Raw genomic sequence first — 23,310 nt, 5'->3', positions numbered from 1 at the left:
CTATTGGGATATACAGGAAACAAAAAATACGTTTTCCTTTATTTTTAGAGGTGATTCTAACTACCAATTATAACATATGTAAATTTTAAAGTTTTAAGATGTATACACACTCATTTTAAAAAATTTACCCTCCCTCCGTTTTACCCCCCAATATTTGGATTTTCCAAAAACGAAAAAACACGTGTGCTTGTTTATTTTTAAAGGAGATTCTAAATACCAATTTTCACATATATAACCTTTAAAAATTTTGAGATAGATACACTCATTTTAAAATATTACTCCCTTTTCACCCCCCCTAAATTGGATTTTCCAGAAACAAAAAAATACGTGTTTCTTTATTTTTAACGGAGATCCCAAACACCAATTTTCAGGTCTGTAATATCTTCAGTTTCTGATATATAAGTAGCCTCATTAAAGGCATTCAACCACTTTTTAGCCCCCTTTCACTCCTCCTATTGCGATATTCCGAAAACAAACAAAAAAAATACGTGTTCCTTTATTTTTAATGAAGGTTCTAAATACCAATTTTTACATCTGCAAACTTTAAAAGTTTGGAGATATAGATTCACTCATTTTAAAAATTCACCCCCTTTTCACCCTCCCATTAATTGGATTTTCCAAAAACAAAAAATTACGTGTTTCTTTATTTTTAAAAGAGATCAAAAGTACCAATTTTCAGGTCTGTAATATCGTCAGCTTCTGATATAGGTACCGGTATCCTGATTAAAGGCATTCAACCCATTTTTCCCCATTTTCACCCTTTTTTACCCCTCCTATTGGGATTTTCTGAAAACAAAAAAATACGTGTTTCCTTATTTTTAAAGAAGATTCTAAATACCAATTTTTACATCTGTAAACTTTTAAAGTTTTGAGATAAAGAGCAACTCATTTTAAAATTTCACCCCCGTTTTCACCCCCTTAGCGAAGGAATATCCAAAAATCCTCTCTTAGCGAGCACCTACGTCTTAACATGAATATATCCCCAAAATTTCATCTCTTTATGTCCAGTAGTTTTGGCTCGGCGATGATGAATCAGTCAGTCAGTCAGTCAGTCAGTCAGGACAAGTTATTTTATATATATAGACTAGCAAGATACCCGTGCTTCGCAACGGTATTATACCGAAATTTATAATTGAATGCTTATTGTTTTAGATATATAATCCGCCGAAGTTCGCGATGTGACTCGTTTTCTGCGTGAATCCGCCAAAATACGCGATCTTACTCGTTTTCTAATAGATTACGGACAGTTTCCTCCCATTTTTCAATCTTTCTTCCCAGCAATCGATTTCGTACTTCCCGGGCTAGGTCCAGGTATTCCACCCGGTCAGATGGGTCCCTAAATCTGTGCCATCTTTTCCTATAAGCATTTTTACTATGGATCATATTCTTCAGGATATCCGGCGTGGTGTCGTCTTGGGTACCTTGGCGGTACTGAACCCGCGGCCGGACACCATTCTTAGTCATTACCCGTCCCGTCCAGGACCCGTTTCCAGCGCGGTCCGCACATTTGACGACGGTCCAGAACATTATTATTATTATTATTATTATTATTATTATTATTATTATTATTATTATTATTATTATTATTATTATTATTATTATTATTATTATTATTATAGATATTCTGGACCCAACAGCAAGATGCAAGACCGCTAGTTGGTGGTAAATTACATGCTGCCATTGTCATTGTTGAGAATGTGACCAGCACCATTGTCGCGCGTAGGCAAGTGTGGGGGATTTCTGGCCATACGAATGACATACTTCCGTGCGTTATTGACCTTATTATAGAGGTGAAAAACTGGACGGTCAATCTCATTCCTATCGTTTATTTCAAATGTGTTAAAATTTTTATTTATATGCCAGGAGAAGATACTGTAATCTAAGAACGTTCTCCGAAGGGAAAGATGGCTCTTGAAAACGAACCCAGGAAAGATTAAAAATGATCGGTTTATGATCAGAATAAGTACATCGAAAATCTACAGCCTGTTTCCAGTCATTCGACCGGGTCAGGAATGGAATGAATAAAGCCCCATCTAGCGGCGACAATAGGAATTGTGCCGGCAGCCGAAACCTGTCGCACTCCTCTGCGGCAATGATTAATGGATGACAAATGAAATGAAATTATATTGGACAGTGTTGCTAGAATGAATGATGACAGGGAAAACCGGAGTATCCGGAGAAAAACCTGTTCCACCTCCGTTTTGTCCAGCACGAATGTCACATGGAGAGACCAGGATTTGGACCATGGAACCCAGCTGTGAGAGGCCGCCGCGCTGCCGCCTGAGCAACGGAGGCTCCTTATAAATACATTATGAACAGTAAAATCAATTGGTCTCAACTCCTTTTACACCCCACTGCCGTTAAGTTTATTTCCCCCTCCCCCTCACCAAAATAACAGAAAGGCCTGTTTCTTTATATTTAAAGGAGAATCCAAACACCAATGTTCACGTCTAATACCTTCAGTTTTGATATATAAGTATCCCCATAAAAATTATTCACGTTTTTCACTTCTTTTCACATCCCCCCCACCTAATTGAATTTTCCGGCAAAAACCTTGTTTCTTTAATAGTAAAGGATCTTCTAAATACCAATTATCACGACTGTAACTTCTTCAATTTTGATTTCTGTGTCCTCATGAAAGGAATTCAACTCCTTTTCACTCACGCCTCCCAAGATGATCCCCCCCCCCCCACAAAACGGGCTTTTCTTTGTCTTCAAAGGAGATCCAAACACCAATTTTCACATCTGTAGGTCCTAACAACTTTAGTTTTTATTAGACGTAAGTATTCTCATACAATTAAGCCAATTAATTTTTCAATTCTTTCACCTTCCCCCCCCCCCCCCTTCATTGGATTTTTCGAGAATACGTGTTTCTTTACTTTAAAGCAGAATCCAAATATCAAATTTCACGTCTGTAACATCTTCATTTTTGAGATAACAGTAGCCTAATTAAAATAATTCAACACCATTTTCAGTCACTTTTACGCACACCCCCCCCCCCTCCACCCAAGTGCTATATCCGAAAACTAAAAATACACGTTTCCTTATTTTTATAGAGATAAAAATACCATTTTTCACTTCTGTCACATGTTAAGTTTCTTGAGATATACTGTATAAATTCTCATTTTAAAATTTAACCCCCTTTTTAATTCCCCTTAAGAGGAGTTTCCAAAAACAAATCGCCTATGTTTCTTTACATTTACAGGAGATTCCAAATATCACTTTTTACGTCTGTAACATTCTACGTTTCTCAGATATTCTGTAGATACTGTCTTTCAAAAAATTCACCCAAATATGTCACTCCTGTTTAACCGCCATTAATTGGATTTTCCAAAAACAAAAAAAATACGTGTTTCTTTATTTTTAAAGGAGATCCCATATACAAATTTTCAGTTCTGTAATATCTTCAGTTACTGAGATATATGTACCGTCATTAAAGGCATTCAACCCATTATTCACCCTTTTACACCCCTCCTATTGTGATTTTCTGAAAACAAAAAAATACATGTTTCTTTATTTTTAAAGGAGATTCAAAATACCAATTTTCACATCTGTAAACGTTTAAAATTTTATGATGTAGATACACTCATTTTAAAAATTCACTCCCCTTTTCACCCCCCCCCTTATTTGGATTATCCAAAAACGAAAAAATGCCTGTTCCTTTATTATTTTAAAGTAGATCCCAAATACCAATTTTCAGGTCTGTAATATCTTCAGGTTCTGAAATATAATTAGCCTCATTGAAGGCATTGAACACATTTTCACCCTTTTCCACCCGTCCTATTGGGATTTCCCGAAAACCAAAATATACTTGTTTCTTTATTTTTAAAGGAGATTCTAAGTACTAATTTTTTACATCTATAAACTTTAAAAGTTTTGTGATATAGATACACTCATTTTTAAAATTCACCCCCTCCCACCCCCTCCCATTAATTGGATTTTCCAGAAACAAAAAAATGCGTGTTTCTTTATTTTTAAAGGAGATCCAAAACACCAATTTTCAGGTCTGTAATATGTTCAGTTTCTGAGGTATAAGTACCCTCATTAAATGCATTCAACCCATTTTTCACCCCTTTCCACCTTTCCTAATGGGATTTTTCGAAAACAAAAAAATACGTGTTTCTTTATTTTTAATGAAGATTCTCAATACCAATTTTTACATCTGTAAACTTTCAACGTTTTGAGATATAGATACACTGATTTTAAAAATTCACCCCCTTTTCACACTCCCATTAATTGGATTTTCCAAAAACAAAAAATACGTGTTTCTTTATTTTTAAAAGAGATGAAAAGTACCAATTTTCAGGTCTGCAATACCTTTAGGTTATGAGATATAAGTACCGGTATCCTATTCAACCCCTTTTTCACCCTGTTGCACCCCTTCTATTGGGATTGTCTGAAAACAAAAAAATACGCATTTCCTTATTTTTAAAGAAGATTCTAAATACCAATTTTCACATCTGTAAACTTTTAAAGTTTTGAGATATAGACATAGTCATTTTAAAATTTCACCCCCCTTTTCACCCCCTTAGCGACGGAATATCCAAAAATCCTCTCTTAGCGAGCACCTACATCTTAATATGAATATATTCCCAAAATTTCATTTCTTTATGTCCAGTAGTTTTGGCTCGGCGATGATGAATCAGTCAGTCAGTCAGTCAGTCAGTCAGGACAAGTTATTTTATATATATAGATGTAGTGTATATTTCTAAGGTATTAGCGTGCGTTTCTAACGAATACTCTTGTTTCCTTTGTTCGCCCTTTGTATTCTTTTATTTTTACCAATTACGTATAAAGGTCTTAATTTACTTTTCTTGCTTTAGGTTTTTAATAGTGAGTTCACCTAATCAATTCCCCATCCACATATGTGGGCTATTTAATTAGAAGTGTTGATTAGTAGAAAGTGGCGACTTATTACGACCAAGAGTGCTTTTTGTCCTTCAGGTTACATCCCAAAACGATCAATACCTGTAAATTGTAAAGAATTTGACACGTTATTCAGAATACAGCAGCCTGAAAGCAAAGCCGTGCCTGTTACAGGCCCTGAAAGAATGGAAAGTAACGAATTCACTTTGCGTACCAAGGCATAGACAATGACTTAACTATGCCCTGAGAAGATTTTTATTATTTTTATTATTGCATCTTATTCTACTTTGATGGTTCTCGGAGACAATGAGTGCTGAAATTTTGTCTCGCAAACAATAAATATACCGACACGAGGATGTCGTATACCAGCTCACAGGAAATAAGCTGATACTTACACTTATTGTAAACTGAGTGAATTCGGGATCACTGCCTTTATTTCTCAGAACTGGAAGTCTCATTGCTTATGTTTTGTTTACAGTCTGCTTTACGTCGCATCGACACAGATCGGTTTAATGGCAATGATGGGATAGGAAAGGGCTAGGAGTGGGAAGGAGTGATCTTGGTCTTAATTAAGGTACAGACCCAGCTTTTGACACGTGCGAAAATGGGAAACCATGGAAGACCATCTTCAGGGCTGCCGGCAGTGGGGTTCAAACCCACTTTCTCCCGAATGCAAGCTGATAGCTACCCGACCCAAACCCCACAGTCACTTGCTCAGTAAGTCTCATTGTGAAATTTCCAGATTTCTTGATGAGGATTCGAACTCACCCCCTTCCAAGAGAACCAACCACTCCGATAGCGCCTCAACTAGGCAGACTTAAAAGAAAAAAGTTCTTCATCTTGGCGTTTGTCCCACTGGTGCAGGGTCCCCACACTGGATCTCAGTACGATTTAAGGCGTCAACTGGACGTGACTTGGTCCTCTTCATATCCTGCTGATGCTGTTTTCCGGTCGACCCCTTGGTCGATGCCTATCAACTTTCAAATTGTGTGCGATACTGGCTACGATAAACGGTGCTGCTTGGAAGGCATGCCCATACCAGCGAAGACGTCTTCTCAAAGTTTTTCATGGTAGTGTGCAATATCGCTGTTCTGTCTCATGCCATCATTTGTGATATAGTCAAGCTGATTGATGTTCGATGTCCAGCACAACATTCCCAACTCCTTCAAATGAAGCTAGTTCTCAGCGCTCTCAGTTGCACCATACGGTATAACAGGGAGAATCACTGTTCGATAAATTTCGGACTTCAGATGGGCTAGGATATTTCCTACCACACAGCACCTCAGTGCATGCCTAGCAATGTCCTGTTATACACACAGTATTTATTATTTAATCTCCGCTTTTGATTTTCCATTAATGCGTTTGCACTGAGGGGCTGCCTGGCCGAGGCGGTGAAGGCGTGCTCGGTTCGCCGGAAGGACGTGGGTTCGAATCCCCGTCAGGAAGTCGTAAAATTTAAGAAACGAGATTTCCACTTCGGGAGGTGCATATGGCCTTGAGGTTCACTCAGCCTACACAAAAATGAGTACCAGGTTAATTCCTGGGGACAAAGGCGGCCGGGCGTAGAGCTAACCACTCTAGCTACCCCATCACGTGCCGAGGTTACGAATAGTCTTCATGGCCTGTATGGAGATGATTTTGCTTTGCTTTGCGTTTACATTGACCTAATCAACTCGCCGTCTTTATCACTCGGACTTTTTGATTAAGAGTATGGACTGACTGTGTTACCTTTGTCCTCCACATTCATTCACGATGACCATGTGGAAGTCTCATTTGTTATATTGTCTATTATACCATATTGTCACTTCAGTTAGGAGAGTGAGATACTATCTACGAGTAATCATTGATATTATCCATTTCATTTTTACTCAAGACCATATCAGAGGTAATACCATGGAAAGGCTGGATCAAATAGCAGGGAAACCTTTCTGGACAGTAATAAAGAATCTTAGTAAGGGAGGGAAAAAGGAAATGAACTGTCTTTTTGGTAATTCAGGGAATCACTGGACATGTGGAGGAAATATTTTGAAAATCTTCTCAACCAAAAAAGAAATCTTCCTGGTGGTGTCGCGAACAACGGAGTCCCTGGGGAGGAGGAAAATGATGTTGGTGAAATTACCCTTGAGGAAGTGGAAAGGATGGTAAATAAACAACATTGTCACAAAGCAGCAGGAATAGATGAAATTAGACCTGAAATAGTGAAGTATAGTGGGAAGGCAGGGATGAAATAGCTTCATAGAATAATAAGATTAGCATGGAATGTTGGTAAGGTGCCTTCAGATTGGACAAAAGCAGCAATTGCGCCTATCTATAAGCAAGGGAACAGGAAGGATTGCAACAACTATCGAGGTACCTCATTGATTAGTATACCAGGCAAAGTATTCACTGGTATCTTGGAAGGGAGGGTACGATCAGTGGTTGAGAGGAAATTGCATGAAAACTAGTGTGGTTTTAGACCACAGAGTTCAGGATCAGATTTTCAGTATGCATCAGGTAGTTGAAAAATGCTACGAGAGGAATAGACAGTTGTGTTTATGTTTCGTAGATCTAGAGAAAGCATAATTTATGACAGGGTACCGAGGGAAAAAATGTTCATCATACTGGGGGACTACGAGATCAAGTGTAGATTATTAAAATCAATCAAAGGCATTCATGTTGACAATTGGGCTGTAGTGAGAAATGATGGTAGAATGAGTTCTTGGTTCAGGGTACTTACAGGGGTTAGACAAGGCTGTGATCTTTCACCTTTGTTGTTCGTAGTTTACATAGATCATCTGGTTAAAGGTATATACTATAGTGTCACGGAATGATTCAGTTAAGTGGAAATGTAATAAGTAGTCTGGCCTATGCTGACGACTTGGTCTTAATGGCAGATTGTATCGAAAGCCTGCAGTCTAATATCTTGCACCTTGAAAATAGGTGCAATGTGTATGGTATGAAAATCAGCCTTTCGAAGACCAAACTTATGTCAGTAGGTAAGAAATTAAACAGAATTGAATGTCATATTGGTGATACAAAGCTGGAGCAGGTAGATAATTTCAAGTATTTGGGATGTGTGTTCTCCCAGGATGGTAATATAGTAAGTGAGATTGAATCAAGGTGCAGTAAAGCTAATGCAGTGAGCTCGCAGTTGCGATCAACAGTATTCCGTAAGAAGGAAGTACGCTCCCGGACGAAACTATCTTTACATCGGTCTGTTTTCAGACCAACTTTGCTTTACGGGAGCGAAAGCTGTATGGACTCGGGATATCTTATTCAGAAGGTAGAAGTAACATACATGAAAGCAGCAAGAATGATTGCTGGTACAAATAGGTGGGAACAATGGCAGGAGGGTACTCGGAATGAGGAGATAAAGGCTAATTTAGGAATGAACTAGATGGATAAAGCTGAATGCAGGAAACCAGCTTCGATGAGGCGAATGGAGGAGTGTAAGTTACCTAGGAGAATAATGGACTCTGTTATGGGGGTAAGAGAAGTAGAGGGAGACAAAGACGACGATGGTTAGACTCTGTTTCTAACGATTTAATGATAAGAGGTATAGAACTAAATGAGGCCACAGCATTGGTTGCAAATACAGGATTGTGGCGACCTTTAGTAAATTCACAGAGGCTTGCAGACTGAATGTTGAAAGGCATAACAGTCTATAATGATGATGTACAGTATGCATGTAAGAGGTGTTTAACTTTCGTGTCGTATTCGGGAGATAGTAGGTTCGAACCCCACTGTCGGCAGCCCTGAAAATGGTTTTCCGTGGTTTCCCATTTTCACACCAGGCAAATGCTGGGGCTCTACCTTAATTAAGGCCACGGCTGCTTCCTTCCCACTCCTAGCCCTTTCCTCTCCCATCGTCGCCATAAGACCTATCTGTGTCGGTGCGACGTAAAGCAACTAGCAAAAAAAAAAAAAAAAAAAAAAAAAAAAAAAACAAAACTTTCGTGTCACCGGGCGAGTTGGCCGTGCGGTTAGGAGCACGCAGCTGTGAGCTCGCATCCGGGAGCTAGTGGGTTCGAACCCCACCATCGGCAGCCCTGAAGATGGTTTTTCTGTGGTTTCCTATTTTCACACCAGGCAAACGCTGGGGCTGTACCTTAATTAAGGCCACGGCCGCTTCCTTCCCATTCCTAGGCCTTTCCTCTCCCATCGTCGCCATAAGACCTGTGTCGGTGCGACGAAAAACAAATAGCAAAAAAAAAAAAAAAATCGTTTCTGTTTCATTATCACGGGGAAACGGCAGAGGAGGTTTTAAATTGCGCGTTATTTCAAAATTGCACGTTGTATTGGGGGTTGAAAGGAAGACCACAACGATAATTAAGGATTTTCTTCTCATATATTTTTGATTGTGAAATGCAGGCCATTGTGAAACATTTGTGTATTTTAAACAATTTTTGTAACGTGCACTTTTTGTTTACTGTGGAAAAATTGAGGAAAATAATGTTTTCTCCGGTACTCGTGTTCTGCGAGTGACTGGCTCCCTTGCAGATCGGCAAAGAATCTATCAGTTAACGTGATGTGCTACGGTCTGCCCGCAGCTGCACATATTTTTCCGAGGTAGTCACATGATTCCATGTTAATCATCATTCATTGTCCGCCTCCGTAGCGTAACGGGTAGCACTATCAGCTGCCGTCTTCGGGGGCCTGGTTTCATTCCCGGTACTGCTAAACATTTCAGAATGGCAGGAGGTATGGTATGTGTTTAAAATTATGCATGCATCTCACCTCCATTGGGGGTGTGCCTGAAAAGACCTGCACCACCTCAGAACGAGGGCACGAGTTTACTTAGTATAATTGATTTAAATTCGTCAACGTTAACAATACACCCATTGACTATTGTTAATTTACATGTGTTCTCTGTAGCCACGATCTTCACTCTATTGCACTACTGCTACAATTTATCAAACACGAACCCTTCGACGATGATTACAAAAGCTATTTTGTAATTACATCTGTATTAATCAACTTGTCCTTTGTATATATCTCCACCTTTGGTTTCATTTTTGTTTGTTTGTGGAAGTGTCATGCCAAATTTACTGCAGTTCCTAACGTGAAATTTGATATTTGAATAGAAGGCATACCGGAAAGATAACTAGGCTTAACATCATTGTTCTTAAACAGGGGGAGTTTTGCGCCGGGGTAGAAAATTCTACAATACTTAAATAACTGTATTTGCAGGAACAATATTTTAAATAATTTATGTCCAATTTATTTTCTGGCAAGATGCTACTTTGCTTTACATCGCACCAACACAGATAGGTCTTATGGCGACGATGGGACAGGAAATGCCAATGAATGGGAAGGAAGCGGCCGTGGCCTTAATTAAGGTAGACCCCCAGCATTTGCCTGGTGTGAAAATGGGAAACTACGGAGAACCATGTTCAGGGCTGCCGACATTGGGGTTCGAACCCACTATCTCTCGGATGCTCCGGCAAGATGAGTCGTTGCTAATACACTATCTGATGGAAAGCATCCGGACATTTACCTCAAACTGAAGACTCTCTAATAGCCGATGTTATTATGATGTAGGTTCGTCTTTTACCTTTATCGCATCGTTGGGGAGAAATTCCACGAGGTGTCGGAACGTTTTCATGGGAATTGCATCCCATTCTTCTTGAAGAGCCGTAGCCAGAGAACGTGTTGATGCTGGTTGGTGGGATCTGGAACGGATGCACCGTTCTAACTCATTCCGCAGGTGTTCTATTGGGTTTAGGTCGCGCTTCTGTGCAGGCCAGTCCAGTTGTAGAATATGACTATCTTTAAACCACTGCCCAACCGAGCCCCCTTTTCGACTCGGGGTGTTATCATGTTGGTGTAAACAATCGTCATCACTGGAATGTTTTTTCCACGGTAGGCGGTATAAAAGCATTGAAAATGTATTGATATCCTTCTGCGTTTACAGTTCCATGCAGTCCTACAAGAGGGCAATGAGAAACATCTCCCTCACCACTTCCTCTAAACTTTACTATTGGTACAAAACATTGAGGTAGATAATATAGCGTTCCCTTGGTACTCTCCTCTCATGGGACTGCCGTAGTTTATAACCGTGATTCAACACTCCAAATTACCTGCTTCCACTCTTCCAGTGACCAGTAGCGTCTTTACACCAGCGGAGCTTGTTATTAACATGGGACACTTTTGGTATATGGGAAGGTGCTCGATATGAAACACCATTCTTTTTAATTTCCGACACACAGTCATGGGTCTAGCTGTACTTTGCGTAGCACTTTCAAATTCCCTGGTTATTCCTCCTGCAAACAACCGACCATTTCCTCGCTATACTCTCTTTAATGTTAATAATATTATTGGGTTTACGTCCCACTAACTAGTTTTTGTACGGTTTTCTGAGATATTGAGGTGCCGGAATTTAGTTCCACAGGAGTTGTTCTACGCAATACCACCGGACTGAGCTCGGATCGAACCTGCCAAGGCAGGGTCATAAGGCTAGCGCCTCAACCGTCTGAGCCACTCAGCCCGGTTCTTTAATGTTCGCTGGTTCCTGGCTGTCAGTATAAATGTGGCCGACCAGATCGCGGTTGTTTCCACTTTACAATGACATCACAGAAAGTTAGTTAGGATACATTCGTAAGGTTAGAAATGTCCCTTATGCTTAGGTGACGACCGATAATAATCCCACGCTGAAAGCCATTAGGCTCACCTGACCTACCCATTTCCCCGCCACCTTTTAAATGGGTACGTTTCATTATTTGTTATTTACTAGTACACAAGTGTGACTTTTGATCAGATAGTGTATATCTGCGTAAAATTGTACAGTATATGATGTTTCACACTGAAATGTGCAATTAATTTCATTTTTAGTAATGTGGCTACACTAGGAGTAGATTTCTCTTCAGGTATTACACATACTTCATAGTACGTTTAAGTCCCATGTCTACTATTCAAATATATATCAGCATAACTTCTAAATGACGATTTTAATACCGCAAATCGTGCATCGTTGATATTTGGATGTCCTGGAATCAGTAGACGAAAGAAAGATGCTAAAGACCAAGGAGATCCAGTGAACGTGAGAGTCACAGTTCTAAATCTCGCCTCACATTTTCACCGCCTTTAGAGATAATGCAGCCCATTCCCCGAGCTTAATCGCTGTCCAGGCTAGTGGGTTTCCGTTAAATGCGACAGTGTGATTAGTGCCACCGCTAAATACCTCTACCTTCACGACCATTCCCAGTTCCACCTCTTCTTTCTCTCATTCGCACTATCTCAAACAAACTTAACGTCTCCCTTGACTACTTGCTTACAGCTTTCTTCTTATCGATTGCTCTGTGAAATAATCCAGCTTATCCTATATCATATCCTATGTTTGACTTCACACAGCAACAAAGTTGAACAACACCCTTCGATGCTGTCAGCTTTAAAATTGAGAGTGGTATTTGGAATGAATAACACACACACACACACACACACACACACACACACACACACACACACACACACACACACACACACACACGCACGCACACACACAGTCATTCGGAATTGCAACGTGAACACATAAACATCCATCTAACACAACGTACATAGTTAAGCTACATTGACCGTGGCCACTTATACACATGTCACAGTGTCTGACTGAAAAAGAAATAATTTTATTTCAACAAACATAATGTTACGTCGTAATGTGACAGTCAGCTCTCTCCGGTATTTTCTGGAAGGGATGAGTGAGTCAGGTCAGAGAACTACTATTTTTTACTTAGGCAATTTTCTTAACGTTGCACCGACACAGATAGATCTTATTGCAACGATGGGATAGGAGAGGGCTAGGAGTGGGAAGGAGGAAGCGGCCGTGACCTTAATTAAGGTAGAGCCTCAGCATTCACCTGGTGTGAAAATGGAAAACCAAGGAAAACAATCTTTAGGGCTGCCGACAGTGTAGTTTGAGCCCACTATCTCCCGAATGCCAACTCACAGCCAGGCGACCCTAACCGCACGGCCACTCGATCGGTTGGGGAACTACCGGCCGGCAGGCACGCAACGACCTTGGCTCGTCCGGTATCTCCATGAATTTTCCGGAAGGTGAAACTTTAACATTCGTACTCTGGCAGCACCTCGAAGATACTAGAACTTCATCACCGGGGATATAAAAGTGGGCTCGACTCAAATAGTGACAGTTGGTGTTGTGTTCTTGTCTCGTTGTGTGGCGTGGAGTGTTGAATATTCAGCTACGAGACGTGTGCAGATTGTGATGTGACCACATGACCCGATTGTGCTTGTTTCCGGTCTTGTCTGAAGTCGAGTAAAGTGAACAGAGTCGTGCGTTTTGATAGCCAACAGGCGTGGGTTCGAAGCCGACTACATGAAAACAGTGTGTCAAGTGATTGTAGTGTGTGCGAAGCAGAGTGGAAGTTGAAACTAAAGAAGTACACGTGTAAGTGTTGTTGACATATTTTTGGAAATCATAAAATTTATATATGTATTTAGTGAACCCTAGTCTCGTTTCCTGATTCGGAGTCCGGGAACCCCTGATCTTAAAGGGTTCAGTAAATACATATATAAATTTTATGATTTCCAAAAATATGTCAAAAACACTTACACGTGTACCTTTAGGTTTGACGCCTTTACGCTTTTATGAAATTCAAAACGCGTTTGAAAGCTGGTTAGTTTTGATCGCTTCTGCTATCTGTTGGTGAATTTTTGAAACTCTTTTGTGTATGTTAGGTTTGAGCATCGTTCGTCTTTTCGCAGATTCTCTGACTCGTGCCGGGTGATTAGCATACGTCAATAATGCAAGCGAATATATCCGCATGATGCGGAAACGCCTGGAGTTTGCTATCACTCTGTTCGCGCCCGCGGTATTTCGTTCGTGAAATTGACCGCCTATATTACGTATTTTCTTGTGCCTCATATTTTAAATCAGTTGGGCTGAGAAACTTAACAGAGTACGCGAACATGGCTTGGATTAGAAATGATGATTTCAACGCGGTCATGAAGTACCAAGCATGTCTTACTAGTAATGCGCTCTATAGGTTGGCACAGTAGAAACCTCTGGCACGCCCACACGCGGCAAACCCAGTTTGTAAAGGAAAATGAAACTTACCGTACCGTAATGTAGGAATATATATTTTCATGAAGTATTTACGCATCCTGTCCGCCTCTGTGGTGTAGTGGTTAGCGTGATTAGCTGCCACTCCCGGAGGTCCAGGTTCGATTCCCGGCTCTGCCACGAAAATTTGAAAAGTGGTACGAGGGCTGGAACGGGGTCCACTCAGCCTCGGGAGGTCAACTGAGTAGAGATGGGTTCGATTCCCACCTCGGCCATCCTGGAAGTGGTTTTCCGTGGTTTCCGACTTCTCCTCCAGGCGAATGCCGGGATGGTACCTAACTTAAGGCCACGGCCGCTTTCTTCCCTCTTCCTTATCTATCCTTTCCAATCTTCCCATCCCTCCACAAGGCCCCTGTTCAGCATAGCAGGTGAGGCCGCCTGGGCGAGGTACTGGTCATTCTCCCCAGTTGTATCCCCCGACCAAGAGTCTTAAGCTCCAGGACACTGCCCTTGAGGCGGTAGAGTTGGGATCCCTCGCTGAGTCTGAGGGAAAAACCGAACCTGGAGGGTAAACAGATTATGATGATGATGATTTACGCATCCTTACAGTAACTTATAATGCATTTAAGGTTCATTTTCCTTTACACGTTAGCATAGGAAAATTAACACAATACACGTTGTTTTGATGGACTGAATATCCATGTGCGGCTGGGAGGCGTTACTGGTCTTGAGGAGGAAAATAGGCAGGAAGAGTATTGTGGGATACGAGGTCTTGCTTACCCAGCGACGATATTGTGTTGAAATCATCACAGTGACACTTCTGATGTAAATATTTATCAATCTAAATTAACATTAATTAATGTTTAAAACGAATTAAACAACTCAGTCAAATTTTACATCCTGTGTTTGCTTGGTTACATCTGCCGCAAGCTACCATTCGCGATAGCGCAAATCCCAGTTGTAAATTCAACTGACTGGTTGACGCTAGCATATTATTAGCCTAGTTGTTCAAACGTTTGGTAGCTGGCTGAAGATGAACATGTTTCTGTTCCTGTTTCAAATGAAAATATTACCATATTCAGAGGATCAATCGCTTCAGCGTTCCAGCGCTGCGTTCAACATTGTACCATAATCCGAGGGACGCCACTTGCATCAATGATGCTAGTGTGATGAGATGATGACTGAATGCAAAATTATGACGAAGGTGTGGCGAGAGGACAGGTTGTGAAGGTGGCAGCCGTGGTTCTCTAATGACCGTGATGAATCAATCACATAGTCCAGACCACGCCTTCTCACCTCGCCACCGAGCGGTCGGTCTGATAATTATACAGACTGACTGCCAGCTGGCCACCCCGCCTCTTTATCGTGTAATTAAGTGTCCAGGGGATGAGCCGGCCGAGTCTCCAGAGGCCTTATTAATGGCCAAACCGCCCTCAACACCTTGTTAGCGGCGCCAAGAAATACCAAGACATTCACTAAGTATCTCCACAGGGACACTGCCAACAGAATCGGATCACAAAGTTCGGATATTTTATATATATATGTAGGAAGAGAGAGAGAGAGAGAGAGAGAGAGAGAGAGAAAAGAAAGTGGACTAACAACTTTCCCCTTCAAGATAATTGGCGATTTATGGTCTACATTTTTAAAAATGTAAAGTTGACACCCAATTGATAAAACAATAAAATTGTTTCTACTGGAATTTTGCAATTATATAAACCTTATCCCAATATAAAATTATAATGGATCACCATAGTAATCACGGTGAGTTTCTAGTTGGTTGTTCGTTCTGGACATTAGACCAACTGACGAGAAGAGAACACTTCGTGAACACTCACAAGATACATTTTTAACACAGTGTCTTCAACAATTCTCCATCATACAATCTGGGGACACTTGGATTGCTATAGTTTGCCCATCAGAAAGTTCTCGAATGTTCCAATGGTCCTTTGCTTTTAACCACTCTTAAATATCATCAAACAGAGGTTGAAATTCGACCACGCAACCACCTACACTACATTAACCAGTATATACCAGAATAGAGGTAGTGGTAGTTATCATTGTAGTTTTGAGGGACGAAACAACGTGATCATCAGCAACATATTATTCACCAAGTTTCGTATCACTGGATTAGAATAAAATTCGATCATGAGGTTATGATTTTTATATTGGTTTTACGTCGCTCAAACACAGACAGTTTTTACGGCGAGGGTGAGATAGAATAGTGCTTGGACTGCGAAGGAAACAATCATGGCCGGAGCTTTTGTTTGGTGTAAGAAAATGGGAAACCACCGACTACTATCTTCAGGGGCGTAGCCAGGGGGGGGGGTTACTGGGGGTTAGAACCCCCCCCCCATTGAACTTTCACAAAAAGAAAATAAATAGAAACTGACAGTAAACAATAAACTTCTTTTATGTGATCAAGATAAACTCCCTGCAATCTACTGCTTGTTGAGAGTGTTTCCCACCTTACCTGTCACCACTGCAGCCAGTGAGAGATCATTTTTAACATTAAGACGCCTTAAAACCTACCTCAGAAATACCACAAGTGAAAGTCAACTCAACGGGTTGGCTCCCTTGAACATTCACAGAGACATAGTTGTAAAACCAACAGATGTGTTAAATTTATTTTCTAGGAAGCCTCGAAAATTAGATTTTAGATTGTAAACTGAACATACCGTTTGAGATAAAACTGCTGACCTCGATCATATTGTTCTTGTTCTGTATTTTAAAGTAAGAATTTTGTAGTGTATTGCAATCTGAATATCACATACAGTAATTCACTCTTGTATCAGTATCCTTATGACAGTCATGCATGCGCGTACCAGACGCGCACAAGCACTTTCATTATGTTATATCTTAATTTTGTTACTGTAACCCCCCCCCCCCCCATTGGCCGATCCTGGCTACGCTACTGACTATCTTCACGACTAAAGAGAAAGGCGTTCCAGTTCACTATCACTCGAATGCAAACTAACAGTTGCATGGACCGAACCCATCGCTTCGTATTCGACCAAGAGTGTTCCCAAAATAAATTTGAAAAAGATATTCCTGGTAGAAGGATATTGAACAATGGTGATTTCAATGCGGTCATGAAATAATAAACATGTCTTACTAGTAGTGCGCTCTAGAGTTTGGTACAGTAGAAACCTCTGGCACGCCCACACGCGGCAGACCCATCTTTGACACATACAATTTTTGGACCGTGCAGTTATAGTGATAGCGCACAAACACAGTTATCACTCCACTCTACAGTTAAACTACAGAAGTTCTACACAATAATTCAAGTACAATTTAAATGATCTCATGAAGGTGGCCGCACATGTCCAGTTCTGTTGAAAATGATAGATGACAGAGATAGATGGAGAGAGAGCTCACTACTGCCCTTTGAAGATAGTAAACCTTTGATAATGTCCATTATCTAGTGACACGTTGAATGTTTTAAACCCATATGGACCATGGCCTACAAGCCCGGGGAACTTCTGTTATCTTAGTGGCAATGTAGCTCACGAATTAAATCAAGACATACATATATTGTTTTGTTTGTTGTGTTAACTTATATATATATATTGCTGCATTTTACTCAGTATTCTCTGTTGTCACAGAATATTTACTAGATTGTCATATCTGTTACGAGGTTACTTAGTAATTTAACGACCAGACGTATTATGTAACAGTGGATAGATGAAAATGAAATTAAATGAAATGGCTTATGGCTTTCAGTGCCGGGAGTGTCGACCGGGACTGTCGAGGATAAGTTCGGCTCGGAAGATGGAGGTCTTTCCATTTGACGTCCGTAGGCGAACTGCACGTCGTGATGAGGATAAAATGATGATGAAGACGACACATGTACCCAGGCCCCGTGCCAGCGAAATTAACCAATGATGATTAAAATTCCCGACCCTGCCGGGAATCGAACCCGGGACCCCAGTGTCCAATGGCCAGCACGCTAACCATTTAGCCATGGAGCCAGACAGTGAATAGATATCCTCATCGCTCGGATCCCCAAATGTGCTGGGTTTGAATCCCGGCGACTTTAGGTTTGATGTGCGACAGGGCCAACATGTGACGGCAGGACAGACACCTCCGTCCTTAAATCCTCAACCTAATTTTAGATATAAATCGATTGCTTCGTAGACCCTATATGCTATAAAGAGATGAAGGTGACGTTTGCGAATAATACGAATGGGAATATTCATTTCGGGTGACAAAAAGAAATTTAGTACCTTTCACTCTTATAATAATTCAAATTATACAGAACCACTTACTGGAATCAACGTTCTAATGTGAAGGATGCAAACAGACCAAGTTATCCTTACACTGCTGTATTTTTAGAGTGGTTCTGCTGTGCGGGAATACAGCTTGTGTGGAATCTACTGCGAGTTTCTTACACACAATTGAATTTAACAGACTTATACATAGTGACAATGAATGCTGGTGGAAGACGTTGAGAAGAATGACAAGGAATATTCCAACGACGGAATCAGAGTAAAGTTACTAACGAATACGTTGGAAGAAAGTACGTATAGAGCAGGGTTCGGCGGTTGTCACTGAGAGACAAATGGGTGAGGTTAGGTTAGGTAGGAGACTGGTGACTTGAAACCGGAGACCTCGAAGTCAATGGTTAAATTCTATATAAACGATTTGTCCATATCCTATCTTACTCAACTTGCAACTTATTCTCTTCTGTCTCAACAAGTCTTACAATAATATTATTAACGCATCATTTCCTAGGTCTTCCTTTACTTCTCTTACCCTCCACAACCAAGTCAAATAGACTTGGTGTCCTGGCACGTACAGCAGCTATCCTCACAGGACCCCTCTGCCGAAGTTAACTCATGCACACTTTGCCATTAAGTTATGTATTACCTGCTTACGGTAGGACGATAATAATAATAATAATAATAATAATAATAATAATAATAATAATAATAATAATAATAATAATAATAATAATAATTGTACCGGGGATACACCTTCCCCTGCCAGTTAAACTGCGCACCATCTCTAAGGCCATATATGTAAACAAACTTGAACTGGTGTACTAAAAGATACTTTGGTCTTCGACTGTTAGATGTCTCTACCTTCGGTTTAATTGCACCCTCTAGCGGGATAAACACTTATTACATCATAAAGAAATATTTATTTCCGATGTTTATTGACCCGGTTCTAGGGATTTTCTTAATGTAGCGAAGTTGTCAACACTTCAACTGGTTCCTCCCCGATTGTAATCAACTTATCAGATTTTTGGTTGTATCCTCTTTAGCTAATTAAAATCTGGGGTGTGTATAGGAATCCAGCCTATCAGTAAAGAGTTCTGGAAGCTTCCCCTAAAAGTACTATAAACGCAGGGCGCTTTAGGGCCGTATTGTTTGAATTGATCCACTGACTGTAAGTGCTGCGAAGGCAGGGGCGCGGCCTGCGTGAGGAAGATCCAGCGACTCAAGGTAATGGGAAAATTTTCATAGATATGTGATAGCTCCTGTGGAAAGTTTGAGGGCAAGGATTCAACTTCTTTTATTTTATGTAAAAGTCTAATTTTGGTGGTTTAAATGTAGAATTTTCCGCAAGTCTGAGGACACTGTTCTATTCCCTACTGGGAAATATGTAATGTAAGGGACCAAAGAGTGATTACCCTCTGTCGGTTTCCATCCAACTTAGCATGGAGTGACTAAAGTTCTCAAAACTTCTGAATTTATTAAAAATCTTTTGGCATTAATGTTTCTCATTTAGTCACCCCGGTGTAGTATAGGATTAGACTCTGCATAATTGGGCCTTAAGCTCACTAGCCTTTTGTTTATGGCCGGTCAAGTGCAACCTTTTCCTTTTACACAAAGGCCACTTAGTATGGGCAATTAAGCCCCTGCACATTTATTCCTCTGTGCAAAGTTTCTCTGGTGTTAGTTCCGTTTGGGAACAGTGAACCCTATAACTGTTGAGCATTAGATAATCCCACATCGTGGCAACTGGGTGTAAATACTTAATTGAAGACAACCGATAGGTTGCCAGGTGGAACTTAAGTGCGCCATAAGAAATTGATGCCTCTGCGAGGCTGGACAATGGTACCTTTGGAGCGCAGACTCTTATGTTGTGTAAATGACCGCAGCAAAACAAGAGCAATAAGGTTCTTTTCTCTGTAAATCAGCAAATTAATAATTATCTCAAGTTCATACCTGATGTTTGGACTTTTAAGTCCCCTGTATTGTTAGAGCTGAAGAGATCATTAATATTGTTGTTATTCATTCGGATTTTCTATTTCTCAAATTTTAAACTAGAAAATGAAAAGGAAAGAAATACAGTTTCAAAATTTGTTGTGTTAAGTTCTGCTCGAGTTAATTCTCTGTCCAGTCATTCAACTCTCACTCTTCTTATCCCTCTATGGACCACGATATTCCCTTAATAATAATAATAATAATAATAATAATAATAATAATAATAATAATAATAATAATAATAATAATAATGCGAGTATGTTGACTCCACAGCCCGAAGTGTAGTTGGGTCCCAGATAGCTCCATCATGATTCTTCACAGCCAGTTTAAATCTCACTGAATTGGCGTGGTTTGAAAGTGAGGTAGTTTCCTATTACTTCCTTCATTGCCCCAGATGGTGGTATCAATATCAGTCTTCCAAGCCCAATGAAACGTACACATCAAATGAGCGACATTTTCTGACTATACTTCACATAGCACAAACCTCAGTCATTTCATATTGCAAAATCAATTGATAAGATTGAGACTGAAGAGTGAATGTAACAAATTTGTTGTAACGCATGTCAGAAGATAGGCCTACAGTGCAGTGTAAACTCTGTGTCTCGCCAGAAACAGATCTCGGCTGATGGTAAAATATGTCATTTTTCACGAAACTGAATGCCTCTCTACAGCACGTTTCTCCACCAGTGACGAAGAATATGTTAACTCATTTCAGGTTATGTACCTCAGGAGCCCCGATATTTTGTTGTTCCCTGGATCACAAGGAACGTTACTTTTTTGCCAAGCTGGAAATTTTCTATAGCTTGTGGCAAAGTCATGGAGTTCGATCGTGAGTCCAATTCATTTGGTCATTGAGGCCCGATCCGATAAAGCACCCGTTATTATAATAGCTGGGCGAGCCGTGGGCCCCGGGCGCAGACTGCATGTGATGATTAGACTCGTAATAATGAGACGGGATTAAGGACGTCTGAACGTGGACGGTGCGGCGTTTACGTTTGTAGGTGGGGAATATGCTGCTTCGTAAGTCCTGGCACCTCTATTGTTCTTAGTACACGTCGAGATGTCATTTTGCATTGTGTCCTTAATAATCAAATACAATGATTTAACTCTTTAAGAATATAGTGAAGGGCTAAGTTTTCTGTTAATATCATCTTTTGTACTTCAGCCTTCAGTCCTCAACGCTGATAAATCATTACAATCTTCAGATCTGTTCATTTATGATGGAATATTTCGACACTTGCGAAAGTTTTACAGTTTGTTACTGAGTCCTAACACACGGTTCATCTTCGAAAAATAGCGGTCGATTGTATTATGTTTAATTAATGTGATCTCATTATTCTTTTCCTTGCCCAATTACTTGGAATTGGCTCCACGATGTATTCAACCCAGTTTTATGGTTGGATACCATTCCTGACGCTAACTCAATGGATAGGATTGTATTACTTTTCTTTCGGGCTCTTTTCCTAATTATTATCTGTGGTCGAAGCTGTTGTAGATTAAGTCCAGTTTTAGTGTTGGATGCCCTTTCTGACACCAGCCCTACGTGTAGGGATGTATTCACTATTGCATGATTCTGTGGTATAATAATAATTTCGTGTGGCTATTTCTAACCGGGTGCAGCCCTTGTAAGGCAGACCCTCCGATGAGGGTGGGCGGCATCTGCCTTGTGTAGGTAACTGCGTGTTATTGTGGTGGAGGATAGTGTTATGTGTGGTGTGTGAGTTGCAAGGATGTTGGGGACAGCACAAACACCCAGCCCCCGAGCCATTGGAATTAACCAATGAAGGTTAAAATCCCCGACCCGGCCGGGAATCGAACCCGGGACCCTCTGAACAGAAGGCCAGTGCGCTGACCGTTCAGCCAACGAGTCGGACATTCTGTGGTGATTGGTAGTTTGACGTGTTGTATGTAAGGACTTGTGTTATCACAAAACTTTACCTCACTACATGTGCGATAGGTGGTAAGAGTTCCAAGTGAAGTCAGTTACCAATACAACTAGAGGAGTGTCTGTTCAAAAAGTGCTATTTTCACCTCAAGAAAGTTGTGGAAAAAGCGCAAGAAACGGAAAACAAAAGGCACATCGAATGTACCCATGATCGGGTTTGCTACAAATGTTAAGGAATCACATCCTTCTGGTCTGGATCGCTCATGGCAATCGATAATATTGAAATACTGATTTAGTTTTTGGAAGTGGAAATAGCACCTTTTGAACAGATAGTCTTCCAAAATATTAAATTACTAGCAGTTACCCGCGGCTTCACTCGCGTGGATTTCGTAATTTGTTAAAGGTAATTGTTCCCCGCATTATCTGAAAATCTCACCGAAAAATTGAGTTTCATTTACCCGAGAAAAGTTTTGTGAACCACGTTTTTGGTATTGCCTTTTGGGGCTATGATGACCATGCGACATAGAACTGTGCATATGTTACCTTAGTTTTCTAGATATAAGTACTGTATCCCCATAAAAATAATTCAACTTCATCTTCATTTCTTTCCACCCCTCTCCCCTTAAGTGAACTTTCCAAAAACAATAAATACGTGTTTACTTTTAAAGGAGATTCCAAATACCAGAAAACTACGCGTTCATTTATTTATAAAGGAGTTACCAAATATCAATTTTCACGACTGTAACTCCTTCAGTGTTGAGACATATGTATCCTCACAAAAATAATTCAAATCCTTTTTCACCCCTCCCCCGAAGATGTGTGTTTCATTACTTTTAAAGGAGATTCCAAATACCGATTTTTGCTCCTGTAACCTTATATTTTCAGATGTAAGTATCCCCGTAAAAGGAATGAATTATTTTCACTTCCTTTCACCCTCCCCCTTAAATGGATTTTTCGGAAACAAAAACATATATGTTTTTTCTTTTTTTTTTAAGGAGATTCTGGTATATATTTCGTGTGGCTATTACTAGCCGAGTGCAGCCCTTGTAAGACAGACCCTCCGATGAGGGTGGGCGCCATCTGCCATATGTAGGTAACTGCGTGTTATTGCGGTGGAGGATAGTATTATGTGTGGTGTGTGAGTTGCAGGGAATTTGGAGACAGCACAAACACCCAGCCCCCGGGCCACTGGAATTAACCAATGGAGGTTAAAATCCCCGACCCGGCCGGGAATCGAACCCAGGACCCTCTGAGCCGAAGGCCAGTACGCTGACCATTCAGCCAACGAGTCGGACAGGAGATTATGGTTATCCGTTATCACGTCTGTAACATCTTCAGTTTTCGAGATATAATTC

The sequence above is a fragment of the Anabrus simplex genome, chromosome 1 (genome assembly GCF_040414725.1).
Source record: "Anabrus simplex isolate iqAnaSimp1 chromosome 1, ASM4041472v1, whole genome shotgun sequence".
Classification (NCBI taxonomy): Eukaryota; Metazoa; Arthropoda; class Insecta; order Orthoptera; family Tettigoniidae; genus Anabrus; species Anabrus simplex.
Note: the sequence above shows the minus strand (reverse complement) of the source record.